This window comes from Oncorhynchus kisutch, linkage group LG23 (genome assembly GCF_002021735.2).
Source record: "Oncorhynchus kisutch isolate 150728-3 linkage group LG23, Okis_V2, whole genome shotgun sequence".
In the NCBI taxonomy this organism is placed as follows: Eukaryota; Metazoa; Chordata; class Actinopteri; order Salmoniformes; family Salmonidae; genus Oncorhynchus; species Oncorhynchus kisutch.
In genome coordinates this window covers 32,486,852-32,498,870 of record NC_034196.2, presented here as the reverse complement: position 1 = coordinate 32,498,870, position 12,019 = coordinate 32,486,852, and the positions used below count along the sequence as shown (strand labels likewise).

Below are 12,019 nucleotides of genomic sequence, written 5' to 3'. Positions count from 1 at the left end.
CATGCCATGGGTTCAGCCAGTCCCTCCAGGTTACTACATGCCTTCCAGGCAAACAGCTATAGAGAGTCATCTTATAGTTGTCAGAGAGCCAGCTATAGCTTCAGTCAGTCAGTCAGTCATTCAACCAGTCAATCTCTCAAGAGTCCCTGAGGTGTCATTGGCGATATGACGAAGTCAGCTCTTCCTCTGAGGCTCTGGGGCTCCGTTTAAGGACTTAGGGAAATGTCTGTTCGGACAGCTGCAGGCGCAGAGGGAGAGTGAGAGAGCCTTGGAATGTACAGGGTCAGGGGTCATTCCTATTCACATTAACTAAAAAGATGAGGAAGATCTGGTTGGTGGTTTGAGAGGGTTTCTGAGAACCCTCTCTGAGTCTCAGAAAGCCACATTTCAACATTTGTAAGTTGTATGTTAAATCAAGCAATAATGGTCCAAGAGTGAATGAAGTTATAGTGGCTTACTTCCATCCTTTTAAAATCAAATCAAATCAAATTTTATTTGTCACATACACATGGTTAGCAGATGTTAATGCGAGTGTAGCGAAATGCTTGTGCTTCTAGTTCCGACAATGCAGTAATAACGAACAAGTAATCTAACTGACAATTCCAAAAAACTACTGTCTTATACACAGTGTAAGGGCATAAAGAATATGTACATAAGGATATATGAATGAGTGATGGTACAGAGGAGCATAGGCAAGATACAGTAGATGGTATCGAGTACAGTATATACATATGAGATGAGTATGTAAACAGAGTGGCATAGTTAAAGTGGCTAGTGATACATGTATTACATAAGGATGCAGTCGATGATATAGAGTACAGTATCTACGTATGCATATGAGATGAATAATGTAGGGTAAGTAACATTATATAAGGTAGCATTGTTTAAAGTGGCTAGTGATATATTTACATCATTTCCCATCAATTCCCATTATTAAAGTGGCTGGAGTAGAGTCAGTGTCGTTGACAGTGTGTTGGCAGTAGCCACTCAATGTTAGTGGTGGCTGTTTAACAGTCTGATGGCCTTGAGATAGAAGCTGTTTTTCAGTCTCTCGGTCCCAGCTTTGATGCACCTGTACTGACCTCGCCTTCTGGATGACAGCGGGGTGAACAGGCAGTGGCTCGGGTGGTTGATGTCCTTGATGATCTTTATGGCCTTCCTGTAGCATCGGGTGGTGTAGGTGTCCTGGAGGGCAGGTAGTTTGCCCCCGGTGATGCGTTGTGCAGACCTCACTACCCTCTGGAGAGCCTTACGGTTGAGGGCGGTGCAGTTGCCATACCAGGCGGTGATACAGCCCGCCAGGATGCTCTCGATTGTGCATCTGTAGAAGTTTGTGAGTGCTTTTGGTGACAAGCCGAATTTCTTCAGCCTCCTGAGGTTGAAGAGGCGCTGCTGCGCCTTCCTCACGATGCTGTCTGTGTGAGTGGACCAATTCAGTTTGTCTGTGATGTGTATGCCGAGGAACTTAAAACTTGCTACCCTCTCCACTACTGTTCCATCGATGTGGATGGGGGGGGTGTTCCCTCTGCTGTTTCCTGAAGTCCACAATCATCTCCTTAGTTTTGTTGACGTTGAGTGTGAGGTTATTTTCCTGACACCACACTCCGAGGGCCCTCAACTCCTCCCTGTAGGCCGTCTCGTCGTTGTTGGTAATCAAGCCTACCACTGTTGTGTCGTCCGCAAACTTGATGATTGAGTTGGAGGCGTGCGTGGCCACGCAGTCGTGGGTGAACAGGGAGTACAGGAGAGGGCTCAGAACGCACCCTTGTGGGGCCCCAGTGTTGAGGATCAGCGGGGAGGAGATGTTGTTGCCTACCCTCACCACCTGGGGGCGGCCCGTCAGGAAGTCCAGTACCCAGTTGCACAGAGCTTGATGACGAGCTTGGAGGGTACTATGGTGTTGAATGCCGAGCTGTAGTCGATGAACAGCATTCTCACATAGGTATTCCTCTTGTCCAGATGGGTTAGGGCAGTGTGCAGTGTGGTTGAGATTGCATCGTCTGTGGACCTATTTGGGCGGTAAGCAAATTGGAGTGGGTCTAGGGTGTCAGGTAGGGTGGAGGTGATATGGTCCTTGACTAGTCTCTCAAAGCACTTCATGATGACGGATGTGAGTGCTACGGGGCGGTAGTCGTTTAGCTCAGTTACCTTAGCTTTCTTGGGAACAGGAACAATGGTGGCCCTCTTGAAGCATGTGGGAACAGCAGACTGGTATAGGGATTGATTGAATATGTCCGTAAACACACCGGCCAGCTGGTCTGCGCATGCTCTGAGGGCGCGGCTGGGGATGCCGTCTGGGCCTGCAGCCTTGCGAGGGTTAACACGTTTAAATGTCTTACTCACTTCGGCTGCAGTGAAGGAGAGACCGCATGTTTTCGTTGCAGGCCGTGTCAGTGGCACTGTATTGTCCTCAAAGCGGGCCAAAAAGTTATTTAGTCTGCCTGGGAGCAAGACATCCTGGTCCGTGACTGGGCTGGGTTTCTTCCTGTAGTCCGTGATTGACTGTAGACCCTGCCACATGCCTCTTGTGTCTGAGCCGTTGAATTGAGATTCTACTTTGTCTCTGTACTGGCGCTTAGCTTGTTTGATAGCCTTGCGGAGGGAATAGCTGCACTGTTTGTATTCAGTCATGTTACCAGACACCTTGCCCTGATTAAAAGCAGTGGTTCGCGCCTTCAGTTTCACACGAATGTTGCCATCAATCCACGGTTTCTGGTTAGGGAATGTTTTAATCGTTGCTATGGGAACGACATCTTCAACGCACGTTCTAATGAACTCGCACACCGAATCAGCGTATTCGTCAATGTTGTTGTCTGACGCAATACGAAACATCTCCCAGTCCACGTGATGGAAGCAGTCTTGGAGTGTGGAGTCAGCTTGGTCAGACCAGCGTTGGACAGACCTCAGCGTGGGAGCTTCTTGTTTTAGTTTCTGTCTGTAGGCAGGGATCAACAAAATGGAGTCGTGGTCAGCTTTACCGAAAGGGGGGCGGGGCAGGGCCTTATATGCATCGCGGAAGTTAGAGTAACAATGATCCAGGGTCTTTCCACCCCTGGTTGCGCAATCGATATGCTAAAAGCTTAAAAAGGATACACCCAGAGCAAGTTGCTGCCACTATTTCAACTTCATTTCCTGTCTTTGAGAGGAAATGCACGTTTAGGTTCCACCGACAAAGAATGACAAAGGCTACTTGTAGATTGTCACAAATTGGGTGTCGGAATTTCCATGTGACATTGTTAAAGATCAACAACCTGCTGTCAGCATAGCTAGCTAGCATGCTAACCTCATCAAGCTAAATGTTATCAGTTGTTGCATTTTACTACACCGTAATCAAAAAAATTGCCAGCTGACTCTATGGCTGGTTCTGGAGCTGGGTTTTCACAAGTATTGATTTAGTGAAAACTTTGCCACAGATGGAAACCACTGGTCTCTTTGACTTCACCATTATTGTTATCTACAAAGTTTTGTCATCTTTCATAAATTGCAGCTGCGAATTCACCATAGGAATTATAGGATGAAGCACTGGTAATATGGATAACTATTGAAAGATACAGACTAGCTAAAAAATACATTAAAATAGAAAAATTATGAAATGTTCCTGGTTTAAAAAAAGTGGGAGGTGCCCCTGCACCCCCTGAAAATAATTTGTATGTCATATCATAGGAAAAGACACCACATTGACACTGATTTGCACGAAGTGGACACTTCGGATGTCACTTCAAGCCCAAATATATAATTATTTGACTAAACTATGACTTATTGATTTAAAATCGTTGTGCAACACCCATTTTATTTTTTAAACCATTTTCAGATAAGGCTGTAACGTAACAAAATGTGGGAAAGGGGTCTGAATACATGCACTGTACATCAACTTTAAAAAAGGCACATGCAGCCTACATATCAATACATACACAAACTGTCTAGGTCAAATAGGGGAGAAGCGTTGTGCCGTGAGGTATTGCTTTTTCCGTTTTTTTAAAACAGGTTTGCTGTTCATTTGAGCAACATGAGATGGAAGGAAGTTCCATGCAATAATGGCTCCATATAATACTGTACGCTTTCTTGAATTTGATCTGGATTTGGGGACTGTGAAAAGACCCCTGGTGGCATGTTTGATGGGGTTTGGTGTGTCAGAGCTGTGTGTAAGTTGACTATGCAAACAATTTGGAATTTAACACAATGTTTCTTATGAAAGAAGAAGTGATGAAGTCAGCCTCTCCTCAACTCTTAGCCAAGAGAGACTGGCATGAATAGTATTTATATCAGCCCTCTGATTACAATGAAACGCTAGATGTCCCGCTCTGTTCTGGGCCAGCTGCAGCTTAACTAGGTCTTTCCTTGCAGCACTCGACCGGACAATAATTAAGATAAAACTAGAGCCGGCAGGACTTGCTTTTTGGAATGTGGTGTCAAAAAAGCAGAGCATCTCTTAATTACGGACAGACCTGTCCCCATCTTTACAACCATTGAATCTACATGTTTTGACCATGACAGTTTACAATCTAAGGTAACGCCAAGTAATTTAGTCACCTCAACTTGTTCAAAAGCCACACCATTCATTACCAGATTCAGCTGAGGTCTAGAACTTTGGGACTGATTTGGACCAAATATGATCCTCTAGACAGGTACAAAATCTTTAACGGATCCAATCATGTAGCATTAACTGTACATAGCCTTCAAGTAGCATTTAGTTTAGCATTCGCCATGATAGTCTTCTTCTTCTGCACGCAGAGGGTGTGAAGGGGTGAGGCAGGGAGGGGAGGGGATGCAGCCGGTTCAAGTAACAGAGTGATGTGGCAAGGCTAGAATGAAGGCCCTAAGAGGGGGAGGGGGGAGAAGCGAGAGAGAGAGAAGAGTCATGTTGCAGCAGGCTCGATGCTGGGGATGGACGGGGTCATGGGACTAGAGCTCCTACCACACCAGGGGCCCCATATACCCCCAGGACAGGAGCCACATAATCAGCCTGTGATGAGGTTTCTAACAGGGTGGTCCTTATGGGGAACACTGCACAGGGATGGACGTACACACACCAAGGGGTGCAGGGCTAGACGTACAGTATACCCATACCAGTGGTGGGCGAGAGATGTGGAATGTTCAGCATTCCCACCTCAGTAAAAACAAGATCCTTTCCCCCTTTTTCAACATGAATGAAAAACATCCTCACAAGAACATATTTTTTGTAAAGACGCCACATGGGTTGACTCTCACCTTGTCTGACACACACATTCTATACTATATACATTCACCTCTAAAATGACTGGCAACCACGATGAAGATACTGTATAAAATAAATCATATAAATACTGAGCTATATCGAATGCACAATTTTGGGGGGAAATGATTTTAAACTAAAACAAAATCTCTTTCTCTGAGCAATTGTATAACAAGTAATAAAAACATTTTCAGAAAGATAGGGATAGCAATAATTTTGACTCCCTTTGTGAGGTTAACAGCACTGAGTCTTTTCTAAAATGTATTATGAGATTGGAGAACACATTGGGAGGGTCTTAGACCATTCCTCCATACATAATCAATCCTTGATAACCTTTGTCTGCACTTATGGACTGCCCTCTTCAATTGAAACCACAGGTTTTAAATGGGGTTCAAGTCCAGAGACTGAGATGACCATTGTAAACATTTTATTTTGTGGTCAATTAATCATTTATTTCTGGATTTTGATGTGTGTGGGGAGTTAGTGTCTTGCTGGAAGATCCACTTGAGGCCAAGTTTCAGTCTCCTGGCAGAGGCAACCAGGTTTTTGGCTAAAATGTCCTAGTAGCACCACTGTTGTGCGTGGCTATTTCCATGTCATCTGACCATAGCGTTGGTTCCAATCCAAGGGATTAGCAAACCCCAAGCGTTTGCATTTGTTGATTCCTCTAAATAAAGTATTTTTCTAGAAAACCTTCCAAAGAGCCTATTGATATGGAGGTGATGTCTGATTGTACACATGAGAAGTAGATGACCCGAAGATGCGACCAAGTTACGGAATTCTCCAACTTTGGCCCTTGGATTTTTATTTTCCTCCTGAACCATCGTCCTCACTGTGTATCCTTTTAAACTTGGATTAGCTAACACAACGTGCCATTGGAACACAGGAGTGATGGTTGCTGATAATGGGCCTCTGTACGCCTATGTAGATATTGCATTAAAAATCTGCCGTTTCCAGCTACAATAGTTATTTACAACATTAACAATGTCTACACTGTATTTCTGATCAAATTGATGTTATTTTAATGTACACATTTTTTTGCTTTTCTTTCAAAAACAAGGACATTTCTAAGTGACCCCAAACTTTTGAACTGTAGTTTATTTGCAAAACTTGCGCACGCAACGTGGGCAGTCTGGTCAGCATGTTAGTCAAGGCCCACATCAGTGGCTCAGGGAGAAGAGCAGGTTGAGGACCTTGATTGCCTGCACCCTGGCTTCCCTAGCTCTCTCACATGGTTGCTTTTGCAGTGTGCTTGGAAAAATATATTTGGGAAACTTACTAACAGCTCTAAAGGATTGTACAAAGACTATCTTTCCTAGTCGCTGTGCACTTTTAAGGGTGCACTATGCAGAAATAGCTCTGCCATTTGCTAAAATTCAAATAGGTCGCCCTAAAAATTGTCAAAGACCCCAGCCACCCCTGTCATAGACTGTTCTCTCTACTACCGCATGGCAAGCAGTACCAGAGTGCCAAGTCTAGGACAAAGAGGCTTCTCAACAGTTTTACCCCCAAGCCATAAGACTCCTGAACAGGTAATCAAATGGCTATTGTTCACCTAATACCTTTTTTGCACTATTGGGTAGGGCCGGTAAGTAAGCATACTACACCTGTTGTATTCTACACCTCCTGTAAGTCTACTACACCTGTTGTATTCTACACCTCCAGTAAGTCTACTACACCTGTTGTATTCTACACCTCCAGTAAGTCTACTACACCTGTTGTATTCTACACCTCCAGTAAGTCTACTACACCTGTTGTATTCTACACCTCCAGTAAGTCTACTACACCTGTTGTATTCTACACCTCCAGTAAGTCTACTACACCTGTTGTATTCTACACCTCCAGTAAGTCTACTACACCTGTTGTATTCTACACCTCCAGTATGTCTACTACACCTGTTGTATGTCTACACCTCCAGTAAGTCTACTACACCTGTTGTATTCTACACCTCCAGTAAGTCTACTACACCTGTTGTATTCTACACCTCCAGTAAGTCTACTACACCTGTTGTATTCTACACCTCCAGTAAGTCTACTACACCTGTTGTATTCTACACCTCCAGTAAGTCTACTACAGCTGTTGTATTCTACACCTCCAGTATGTCTACTACACCTGTTGTATTCTACACCTCCAGTATGTCTACTACACCTGTTGTATGTCTACACCTCCAGTAAGTCTACTACAGCTGTTGTATTCTACACCTCCAGTAAGTCTACTACAGCTGTTGTATTCTACACCTCCAGTAAGTCTACTACACCTGTTGTATTCTACACCTCCAGTAAGTCTACTACACCTGTTGTATTCTACACCTCCAGTAAGTCTACTACACCTGTTGTATTCTACACCTCCAGTAAGTCTACTACAGCTGTTGTATTCTACACCTCCAGTAAGTCTACTACAGCTGTTGTATTCTACACCTCCAGTATGTCTACTACACCTGTTGTATTCTACACCTCCAGTATGTCTACTACACCTGTTGTATTCTACACCTCCAGTATGTCTACTACACCTGTTGTATTCTACACCTCCAGTATGTCTACTACACCTGTTGTATGTCTACACCTCCAGTAAGTCTACTACACCTGTTGTATTCTACACCTCCAGTAAGTCTACTACAGCTGTTGTATTCTACACCTCCAGTAAGTCTACTACACCTGTTGTATTCTACACCTCCAGTAAGTCTACTACACCTGTTGTATTCTACACCTCCAGTATGTCTACTACACCTGTTGTATTCTACACCTCCAGTATGTCTACTACACCTGTTGTATTCTACACCTCCAGTAAGTCTACACCTCCAGTAAGTCTACTACAGCTGTTGTATTCTACACCTCCAGTAAGTCTACTACACCGGTTGTATTCTACACCTCCAGTAAGTCTACTACACCTGTTGTATTCTACACCTCCAGTAAGTCTACTACACCTGTTGTATTCTACACCTCCAGTAAGTCTACTACAGCTGTTGTATTCTACACCTCCAGTAAGTCTACTACAGCTGTTGTATTCTACACCTCCAGTATGTCTACTACACCTGTTGTATTCTACACCTCCAGTATGTCTACTACACCTGTTGTATTCTACACCTCCAGTATGTCTACTACACCTGTTGTATTCTACACCTCCAGTATGTCTACTACACCTGTTGTATTCTACACCTCCAGTATGTCTACTACACCTGTTGTATGTCTACACCTCCAGTAAGTCTACTACACCTGTTGTATTCTACACCTCCAGTAAGTCTACTACAGCTGTTGTATTCTACACCTCCAGTAAGTCTACTACACCTGTTGTATTCTACACCTCCAGTAAGTCTACTACACCTGTTGTATTCTACACCTCCAGTATGTCTACTACACCTGTTGTATTCTACACCTCCAGTATGTCTACTACACCTGTTGTATTCTACACCTCCAGTAAGTCTACTACACCTGTTGTATTCTACACCTCCAGTATGTCTACTACACCTGTTGTATTCTACACCTCCAGTAAGTCTACACCTCCAGTAAGTCTACTACACCTGTTGTATTCTACACCTCCAGTAAGTCTACTACAGCTGTTGTATTCTACACCTCCAGTAAGTCTACTACACCTGTTGTATTCGGCACACGTGACAAATAAACTTTGATTTGAATTTCAGTTTGTGACAAAACAAGGAAGTATATTGTAGAGAATCATTGTGCCATCTAAACCGCTATGATATATATTTTCCATCACCAAAAATAGCGAAACCGAAGACCAAAAACGAAATGTAAAAACGGGAAGTATAGAAATAGTTCACATTGAAGCAGTAGATCTGGGGCCGAGCTCCCTGCCATCCAGGAACGCTATACCAGGCGGTGTCAGAGGAAGGCACAAAAAAATAGTCAAAGACTCCAGCCACCCAAGCCATAGACTGCTCTCTCTGCTACCGCACGACAATTGGTACCGGAACGCCAAGTCCGGAACTAACAGGACCCTGTATATCTTCTACCCCCAAGACAAAAGACTGCTAAACAATAGTGCTAAATAACTAGTCAAATGGAAACCCGGACTACCTGCATTGCCCTTTTCTTGCACTAACTCTGTCGGGGCAACTACACACAAACACACACACTGAACTCTACCCAAACAGTCACACCAACACATAACATAAGCACACATGCATAATGATGCCACACAAACACTTTCACTCTCACCACATACACTGCTGCTACTACTGTCTACTACCGTCTTATCTATCCTGTTGCCTAGTCACCCCTACCTACAGTGTCTTCAGAAAGTACTCACACCCCTTGAATTGTTGTGTTACAGCCTGAATTTAAAATCGAGATTTTGTGTCACTGGCCTACACACAATACCATAATGTCAAAGTGGAATTCAGTTTTTAGTTTTTTTTTTATAAATGAAAAGCTGAAATGTCTTGAGCCAATAAAACACTCAACCCCTTTGTTATAGCAAGCCTAAATAAGTTCAGGTGTAAAAATGTGCTGAACAAGTCACATACGTTGCATGGACTTATTCTGTGTGCAATAATAGTGTTTAGTTAATTATTCAAATATCGTGTTAATCGCTGTACCCCACATATACAGATAATAGTAAGGTCCCTCAATCAAGCAGTGAATTTCAAACACAGATTCAACCACAAAGACCAGGGAGGTCAAAATAAAATAAAAAGCAGATTCTGAATGTCCCTTGAGAGTGGTGAAGTTATCAATACGTCCAGTCAAACGGAATAGAGGTGAGCACAGGCAAAATCCTAGAGGAAAAGCTGGTTCTGTCTGCTTTGAAATAGTCACTGGGAGACAAATTCACCTTTCAGCAGGACAATAACCTAAAACACAAGGCCAAATATACACTGGAGTTGCTTACCAAGCCGACATTGAATGATACAGAGTGGCCTAGTTACAGTTTTGACTTAAATCAGCTTGAAAATCTATGGCAAGACTTGAAAATGGCTGTCTAGCAATGATAAACAATCAACTTGACAGAGCTTGAAGAATTTTTTTAATAATAATGTACAAATATCGTTCAATCCAGGTGTTCAAAGCTCTTAGAGACTTACCCAGAAAGACTCACAGCTGTTGTCGCTGCCAAAGGTAATTCTAACATGTATTGATTGACTCAGGGGTGTGAATACTTATGTAAATTATATATTTATGTATTTGATTTTCAATAAATTTGCAAAAATGTCTTGTTTTCACTTTGTTATTATGGGGTGTAGATGGATCAGAGAAAAATATATATTTAATCCATTTTGAATTCAGGTTGTAACACAACAGAATGTGGAATAAGTTAACGGGTATGAATACTTTCTGAATGCACTGTTCATGTACATAGCTTCCTCGTCTTCCTCTTTTACCTGGTTCCCCTGCACATCGGCCAAGTACTAGTACTCCCTCTATATAGCCATGTTTTATTTGACTCGTTATTGTTATTCACTGTGTATTTATTCCTGTGTCTATTTCCATTATTTTTTATCTTTAAACTCTGCATTGTTGGAAAACGACCCTGTAAGTAAGCATTTCACTGTTAGTCTACATCTGTTGTTTATGAAGCATGTGACAAATAAAATTTGATTTAAGTTACAAAATCTAACCCGCATAGCACCTAATCAGCCTAAAGCGTCTGTCACTGGTTTCCTGTATCCGCTCTCTAAAGTAAAGACAACAGGAAACAACGCACTGATAAATCCAGACAGTAAGTAGATGGGGGCTCCCAAGTGGCGCAGCAGTCTAAGGCACTGCATCTCAGTGCTAGAGGCGCCACTACAGACCTTGGTTTGATTCCAGGCTGTATCACAACCGGCCGTGATTGGTAGTCCAATAGGACGGCGCATAATCAGTGCCCACTGTCGCCCGGGGTAGGCCGTCATTGTACATTTTTATTTATTTTTATTTCACCTTTATTTAACCAGGTAGGCCAGTTGAGAACAAGTTATCATTTAAAATTGCGACCTGGCCAACATAAATAAGAATTTGTTGTTCTTAACTGACTTGCCTAGTAAAATAAAGTTAAAATTAAAAAAATAAAGATGACATCATGACAGAAAATAATGATTTCCCTGTCAAACATTATCCGATTAGTGGGTTAGTCACTGAGAAAACAAAATATAAATAATGAGGAATCATATTTTTTAGTAAAGGTATTTTACAATGTGGTTCCTTGTCAAACTATGAAGCAATAAATGTGCATTGAATGAGTATGGAAATGATTCACAAGGAGATCACAAATGGCAATATATCTCAAAGGTTCTCTCTGCTCTATTTTTCATTGCATGTGACCAGATGATCTCTTTTCCACCACTCAGTTTCTGCTTCAGACATTTTTACCAGAATAAATCTACAGCATGAATGGATTACATATAATGTACAAAAAACAAAGAGTATAATGTAATCTGGAGGTTTAGATCTAAGGAGAAAGAGCGTGTAGTTTAGAAACCTATACAACCCATACAAAACTTTCCACCAGGGTGCATGTTCCTGAGAGGCAAGCGATGTTGGTTGGCTATACCATAGATTATCTATTATATTAACAAGAAAGTTAAGTGTCTGCTCTAACAACGAAAAGACATGTCCTTGAAGATGGAAGTAAGGCGGGAAGAGGCGAGATCAGGTGGGACCATTCTAGCCAATGAGAGGGCAGATATTCACGTGAACAACGGATAACATCTATATAAAGTCATTTTTTCCCAAAGTTGCCGAAATGCCACGTTCTTCCACATATCAGTGCATTCATAACATAAACATTACGAAACTTCTATTCGATCAAATAAGCCTGACTTAGCAAATTTGCTATTTTATTTTTTGTTTTACAAATTCACTCATTGAC

General features: G+C 42.4%; 1 protein-coding gene across 1 annotated transcript in view; it reads right to left on the bottom strand.

Moving 5' to 3' along the window:
- LOC109868847 (electrogenic sodium bicarbonate cotransporter 1-like) overlaps nucleotides 1-12,019 on the bottom strand; it is an 84,596-nt gene that overhangs the window by 71,068 nt on the left and 1,509 nt on the right. The gene's annotated exons all lie outside the window — the stretch shown is intronic.